A 6,308-nucleotide genomic window follows, 5' to 3' on the forward strand; every position below is an offset into this window, starting at 1 on the left:
TTCGGTTTTGATATACATGCAATTTAATTTTTAGACTTCCCACTAGTAAAACTCATTTAGAACATACTTAGTCTTCCTAAAATGCTTCCTGCCCACGGAGAAAACCCTATTACTAACCACATGTGAGGTAGGAGATTTGGCAAGATCTTCAAGAAGGGGCTATCAGAAAAGCTCATCACATCTGCCCACGTGTTCTAGGAACCCGGCACAGCGTGATGTGCACTGTCCTGGGGTGGACGAGTCACATCCCAGGGCCTCAAGGGGTGGGAGCAGTGGGGGAGTGGGGCACAGGGTGGGCGTGGGGCTGATGGGGGTGGGGCCAAGGCACAGGTGGGCGGGGTGGAGGAGAGCGAGGAGGAGTGCGGGTGCGGAGGGGGTGGGGCGGGAAGGTAGGCTGGGGGCGGGGCGCTCTGGGGGCGTGCCGGCTGCGCAGGGACCGGCGCTCTGGGCCGCAGCAACTGGCTCCAAGTTCCCTCCCTCGCTCTCCCGCGGAGCCTGCCGGAGCCCGCCCCTTCGGTGCGGAGGAGCAAACGCGGCGGCGGTCAGCCCAGCCCTCCGTTGCCGCCCGATCTGGGCCGGTTCGGCTAACCCGGTCCACTCCGAGCCGGCGGCGAGGACCCGGCGGCTACTCCATCCCGGCCTGCAGTGCATCGCGGGGCCCAAGCTCCTCCTCGCGGTCTCCGGAGCCTGGCGCCTGGCCTGGCCGCCTTGCAGGGGCCGGAGTGCGGCCAAGGTAAGCGGGGGCGCTGGCGGGTGGGGAGTACCTCTCAGGGTCCCGCTCCAGCCGGGGCCTGGGCACCGAGGAGCCTGGCCCGCTGTCCGCCCAGCGCCGGGCTGCACGCCCCGGGCCGGAGATGAGGCCCAGGCTCGGAAGGAGCGCTGACTGCTGGGGAGAAGGTGGGCGAGGACGCGGCGGCCCCCGGCCCGACTCCGTGCTGCATCCCCACCCAGGTCATCCCGTGGGCGCGTCAGTGTGCTGTCAGTTCCTGCGGGAATGCAGATCCCGGGGCTCTGAAAGTTTGTTTGCCCCCACCCCCTCCTCCCTCCAGTCCTCCCACCGCTTGGTTGTCTCTGTTTTCTTTGAAAGCACGAGGGTTGGAAATAGAATAAAATTGGTCCTGGCTCACTCGTACCCCTGTCACCTAGCGGTGCTCAGAACTTGGCGACAATGCCAGGCTGTGAGAAGCTGGTGTCTGCGCTGCCCTCCTTTTGTTATAGCAAGGAGCCTGATGGTGAAAACGGCAGTGACAAGTATTTCCGTGGTGAAGAAGGAAGAGGAGACAACTTTGCTTTATTACTTCCCAAAGTGGGAATAAAACAACCGGACTCCCAGCTTTTTGACCCTTTAAAGTTGCTATTCAGATTTATTGACAGTCACCCCGTTCTCCTCCAAGAAAGAACAGGCATTCTCTCCTGCCTAAGATTCAGGCTGACTCTGGGTTTCCCCCCACAGCCAAGTTATGTCCTGTGCAAATCTGGCGCACATCTGTGACAACAGTGCATGGCTGGCTTGTGAGGACTGCCGAGTCTATTTTTGCAGAGCGGAATATGATAGCAGAATCAGCAATTTTTTCTGTATGAATAATATGACTTCCATTTTCATTTCCTCTCTTGGTGTGAAAGAGTTATTTAGCTTCCACCATCTAAGTCATGCGAATGCACCTGTGCTGTTGATGTTATTATTAGCATTATCATTGTTGTTGTTATTATTATTATCATTATTATTACTATTGTATTTGTATTCATTTTGTTGTATTGAGACCTGGTCATTCGAATGAGGCATTTATTAAGCATAGTTATTTTAAGATAAGGGCAGGCAAGTTGATGGTACTATGCCATTGATTTACCCCATTACATTTAATCTGTGACATCTCTTCATTATTCACTTAAAAATCACGAATTGAACACAGGGACAGCATTACCTTTTGAACCTGAAAATCTGCAAAGGCCTTATCATAGGACATGGAAGACGGTTCTAGAGAAATGTTAGATATTTTTATTTTTGTTTTTATTTTCAACCCATGTTTGTGATGTTTGGAGGGGGGAGGGAAGTGGGTCTTTTGTTTGTTTTTAATCCCAGATCTTTCAAAGCATGATCTATTTTGAGTCAGTGATTTAATTTTAGATCAGAATTGAGGTTGGTTTGTTTGCAGGAGACTGACAAGCTGCTGGCACTGTATATCCTCAATGGTTGGGAATGGGGAATTTGGTATTTGTCTGGTCTATGAGTCTGAATCCAGTCATGGCCTGGCGAGTTTTGTAGTAAGACTTGGTTGTCCACAAAGGGCTTAACCAGAAGGAAAATTTCTGCTGTGAACCTCATCTTCAAATCACCCCTCTCCCTAAGTTTAGAATACCACTTTCAGTTACTAGTTGGAAAACTCATATTGGCGTAGAAGTTGGTTGACACTGTCTATGCTTGCCATTAATGAAAGATGAATGCATTTGCTGTGTGATCACCCCCTCACAGCACACCATAACTCTAGCTTTAAAGCCTTTGGATCGATACCTCTAGACTAAATGGTTGGGGAAAATAAAATTACCTACTTGCCGTTTTCAATAACTAAAAGATGATGCTTGCAGCTTAGATATTTTATACGGTGGTCACTCAGCTCTCAGTTTTCCCTCTGTCCCTACTATTGAATTTTAAGTGAAAATCTTTTTCCTTCAGTGTCTAGCTACAGACAGGCTTTGTATGAGCTGAGCTGCTGTAGGTATAGCCCATCATCAGTAGGTGGTGCTGTGGGGAACTCTGGCAGCTCAGCCAGGGCACAGGCATGCTTAAGGAAAATCCAGCATTCATCTGCACCAGTGCTGGCCGGGCGTGAAAAAACCCGAGGCACAGACAGCAGCCTGCACAGACAGCCTGCACGAGTGTTAGGAATGACATGGTTTCTTAAATTTCCTCTTTGCATTTTTAACGTTTGGCAAGCATTTACCTGGAGAATCTTTTCTCTTTTTAGAGTCCAATATAGTGTTCTAGATGCTAAGTGTATAGTGCTCATAATAATTATTAGCGGTACTCCTCACTTTTATTGTTCTTCATTAGAGTTAGGTGGACTAACCTGAGCTAAGCCAAGAGCCTCTGCAGCTAACCTGGACTTTTTCTTTTTCTAGTATGGACTTCCAGTTCAGAGAAACAAAGGGTACAGAACTACTCTCCTCTTGAATTTAGTTGGGAAGGCTCTCTCCCCTCTACTCCTTTTTTTTTTTTTTTTTTTTTGTTACCTCTTATCATTTTTCTGGCTCCTGGCAGGTTGCAATGAGAATTGATATTCAAGGTGAGGACTCTGAATTTATTCTATGCTGGCTTCCTACCCCAGCTAGGAAGTAAATTAGTCCACTCAGTTAAAGGTTTTCTGGCTCGCAATTGTTTACCTGTGACGGCCGGCCCCGTGAGCAGCAGATCTCTAGGCTTCCTCTTACTCCTCTAACAAACAATACTTTTGTCGTTATCTGCTTTCTGTGGGTGAATTTAATGACTTGTCTGAGGCATAGCTAGTAAATAGCAAGATGTGCGAAGTACCAGAGCCTGGCTTTTCTACTGCCCAGAGAGGAAAAGCTTTGCCGCCTCTTAGCTGCTGGAGCTGACCTCTTCTTCAGGGGTTTGGTATCAGAAAAATCTTATCACTCAGTGACCGGATTTGGATTTTCTGGGTAGGGCTTGATCATCAAACAGTCCAAACGTAGGAGAAATCGAGTTGTTTTTCCTTCTCCTGAACAGTCTTATAATGTGTGCCAAAGGTTACTTGTTTCGAGTGTTGAGAAGGATGGCAATTGAATGTCTTTGCATTAGAGAAAAGGTTTAGACATTGAGGCTGTGAATCGTGTTGGGTCTGTTTGGGGCTTTTTTGCTCATGACAGCCCAGCTCTACACTTAGCCTTGTGACATTCTCTCTCTCCTTCAGTGAGCTTGTTTATTGTGATCCCTTGCATCTTGTAGGCAGGACTGTGAACTGGTTTTTGTTCCACAGTTGAGGCAGAGCCTAAACTTAATCTCTCAAAAACAAGGATGGATGGTGTTTCTCAGTTGACTACCCTACGTGTAGGAAGGTAAACAAGTAGGACTTGAGAAACCCTGAAAAGAGCCAGTGACTCAGGCACAGTGCGGTCCCCAAAGCCTGATGGAACTGTGATTCTGGGCAATGAGAATTCCCAAACCTGTTGATGACCATGAAAGATGATGTGATGAGTGATGGCTGTGCAGCAATAAGATGCGAGCCAACCTTTCTACTCCACCACAGTCCTTTCTCATCTTATTTGTAGACAATTTGTGCAAGTTTCTGCATGATTATTTTGCAAAGTAATACTACTAAACATGTACCATGCATTGTTTATTTTGACATCTTTGGTTTCTCCATGTGTATGAGGGGACCAGGGACTGGGTAGAATTTTAATCTTTTTCATATGATAAAGTTGTCACAATAGGAGAGACTACATAAGGACCTGAGGTTTATGAGCCTTAACCTCCCCTCCCTCCCCTCTACCCCTAAAGTGCTCTTGAGAACACACACACACACACACACACACACACTTACTCACATACTTTTAAAGCTTAGTAGCCAAACAGATTGCTTTTATTTCAAGCATTGACAGTAAAATAGAAAGTGTGTGTGTGTGTGTGTGTGCACAAGTGTGTGCACAGTTCTCTCCCTCCCCCCTCCCCCGTCCCCCTGCTACACTGGACTTTAAAATTGCAAATGTTTTGGATGCAAGTCCAAAGGAGAGCACCTCAGTTCTAGAGGAACTGTGTCATTTAGCAGACAGGTTCCTGGAAGAACTGTAAGAAAACCATGGTGTGGTTTGTGCTCCAGGCCAAGGTCAATGTGGGTTCAATTGTCCAGCTCCAGAGAAGAAGACCTTTACAAACACAGTCTTAAGCACATGGGATTTGGGGTCTTTGTGTTGAATGACAAGCATGGTTTTTTTCCTTCCTACTGACACTAGAAATTATTTTCACCTTTTTAGATGTCTTCTTAAAGAAGAATCATGGGTAATAACTTCAAAATGACTATTATTACCAGCCGTGCTTTGGTCCCCCTAACTGAAATTTGTGAAAAAGAAAAAAAGGAGTAATTATACAAAATGATATAGTTAATAATTTGTCCTATTAAGGTTAACATATCAAAAATTATTTGCAGAGGATTCATTATGTGCCAGATTTAAAAAATAAAATAAACACTAGCCAGAAAAAGATGTGGTTCCTGCCAGTTCGTGGCTTACAGTCACTAGCAAGGAAAAGATGTGGTCTTCACCTATTCATGGCATGTGTTAATTGCTTTTCCTTTAACTGTAAGCCTTGTGGTATGATTCAGGCTGACAAAAGCATGTTAAAGGAGAGAGGTTTATTTTGGGGTATAGTTCCAGGGGCATCACAGAAGCAGGAGGGTGAGGCGTTGCAACTATAGTCAAGAGGCAACAGGAGATGGTTGCTCTACCCAGTTAGCCTGTGTTTGTGCAGTTCAGGAGGGAAGCCTAGGGTCCAGGGGAGACGTCTGGGGTAAGTCTTCCTGCCTCATCTAACCTAGTATCAAGAGCATCCTTCACAGTCATGTTCAGAGGCCAACCTCACCTAAATAAGCCCTTACTGGTGTGATTGAAGGCTTGTTGCCTAGGTGATTCCAGACCTGGTCACGCTGATAATTAAAACTAACCTCTTTAGAGTGCAACATGGAGAAATAGAGAGTAAGTCACATCAGTGGTTCTCAACCTTCCTAACTCTGTGACTGTTAATAGAGTTCTCATGTGGTGGTGACCCCCAACCATAAAATTATTTTCATTGCTACTTCATAACCGTAATTTTGATAGTTATGAATACTAATGTAAATATCTGACATGTGACCCCCCCAAAGGCTTTGTAACCCACAGGTTGAGAATTGCCAAATTAAATGACTATGCAAAAACCTAACTTAAAGGAATTCCAAGTGCAATTGAGAATGGGGAAGACTCCCCACCTGTGTGGAAGTGTGGTTTGGAGAGTCTCAATGAGAGAAAACTTTAGTAAAGGCAGAGAGTTAGTTAAAACAAACAAAACAAACAAAACAAAAGGAGGCCCCCTTTGAGGCAAATGCCCTGTGGCAAAGACAAACAGAAGAGACAAAACCAGGTCAGCTGTTGGCCTTGCAGACCAGTGTGTGTGTGTGTGTGTGTGTGTGTGTGTGTGTGTATGTATGTGTATGTATGTATGTATGTGTGTATGTGTGTATGTGTGTATGTGTGTGTGTATGTGTGTGTATGTATGTGTGTGTATGTATGTATGTGTGTATGTGTGTGTGTATGTGTGTGTATGTGCGTGTGTATGTGTGTGT

The 6,308-nt window shown here is 46.1% G+C and overlaps 1 protein-coding gene across 3 annotated transcripts in view; it reads left to right on the plus strand.

The window, feature by feature from the left end:
* The first annotated feature begins 447 nt into the window (after positions 1-447).
* Positions 448-6,308, plus strand: part of Fam110b (family with sequence similarity 110 member B) — a 141,232-nt gene continuing 135,371 nt past the window's right edge. For 2 of the 3 annotated variants that reach the window (XM_029533407.1, XM_029533408.1), the window contains exon 1: positions 462-733. The gene's annotated coding sequence lies outside the window, so the exon portion shown is untranslated. Of the gene's footprint in view, positions 734-6,308 lie in introns of all 3 variants that reach the window. The other variant, XM_021222175.2, reaches the window with a different exon arrangement.

This window comes from Mus pahari, chromosome 22 (genome assembly GCF_900095145.1).
Source record: "Mus pahari chromosome 22, PAHARI_EIJ_v1.1, whole genome shotgun sequence".
NCBI lineage: Eukaryota > Metazoa > Chordata > Mammalia > Rodentia > Muridae > Mus > Mus pahari.